At 41.6% G+C, this 1,112-nt stretch overlaps 1 protein-coding gene and 1 pseudogene across 2 annotated transcripts in view; one reads left to right on the forward strand and one right to left on the reverse strand.

Moving 5' to 3' along the window:
* Positions 1-1,112, reverse strand: part of CASQ2 (calsequestrin 2 (cardiac muscle)) — a 117,297-nt gene that overhangs the window by 113,431 nt on the left and 2,754 nt on the right. The window lies entirely within an intron of this gene.
* LOC102819228 overlaps positions 1-1,112 on the forward strand; it is a 3,357-nt pseudogene continuing 2,245 nt past the window's right edge. The window contains exon 1 of the transcript XR_438794.1: positions 1-1,110. The product of XR_438794.1 is annotated as a protein SDA1 homolog (transcript). The remainder of the gene's footprint in view (positions 1,111-1,112) is intronic.

The raw sequence follows: 1,112 nt of genomic DNA on the forward strand, positions 1-1,112 counted from the left end.
ATTGTGACTGATATCAAGAACATAAATGCAAAACACAAGAACAGTAAAGTGAATGTAGTATTGCAAAATTTCATGTATACCATGTTAAGAGACAGCAATGCTACTGCAGCCAAGATATCCTTGGATGTGATGATTGAACTCTATAGAAGAAACATCTGGAATGATGCTAAAACTGTCAATGTTATCACAACGGCATGCTTCTCTAATGTCACCAAGATATTAGTTGCTGCTTTGACATTCTTCCTGGGAAAAGATGAAGATGAGAAACAGGACAGCGACTCAGAATCCGAGGATGAAGGACCAACAGCGAGAGACCTTCTAGTGCAATATGCCACAGGGAAGAAAAGCTCCAAACACAAGAAAAAATTGGAAAAGGCTATGAAAGTGCTCAAGAAACAAAAGAAGAAGAAAAAGCCAGAAGTATTTAACTTTTCAGCCATCCACTTGATTCATGATCCCCAAGATTTTGCAGAAAAACTACTAAAACAACTCGAGAGTTCTAAAGAGAGATTTGAGGTGAAGATGATGCTCATGAACCTTATCTCCAGATTGGTGGGAATTCATGAGCTTTTCCTCTTTAACTTCTACCCCTTTGTTCAAAGGTTTCTGCAGCCCCACCAAAGAGATGTAACAAAGATCCTTCTGTTTGCTGCACAAGCATCTCATCACCTGGTACCCCCGGAGATTATTCAGTCAGTGCTCATGACTGTGGCCAACAACTTCGTTACTGACAAGAACTCTGGCGAAGTGATGACAGTAGGAATCAATGCTCGATGCCCTCTAGCCATGACTGAAGAACTTCTCCAAGACCTGGCCCAGTATAAAACACACAAAGATAAGAATGTGATGATGTCCGCTAGAACTTTGATTTAGCTTTTCCGAACACTAAATCCTCAGATGTTGCACAAGAAATTCCGGGGAAAGCCTACAGAAGCCTCAGTAGAAACAAGGGTACAAGAATATGGGGAATTAGATGCTAAAGACTACATTCCAGGAGCAGAAATTCTGGAAGTTGAGAAAGAGGAAGAGAATGCTGAAGATGATGAAGATGGCTGGGAAAGTGCCAGTCTCAGTGAGGAGGAGGAGGATGCCGATGGTGAATGGGTTGACGT

This window comes from Chrysochloris asiatica, unplaced genomic scaffold (assembly GCF_000296735.1).
Source record: "Chrysochloris asiatica unplaced genomic scaffold, ChrAsi1.0 scaffold00302, whole genome shotgun sequence".
NCBI lineage: Eukaryota > Metazoa > Chordata > Mammalia > Afrosoricida > Chrysochloridae > Chrysochloris > Chrysochloris asiatica.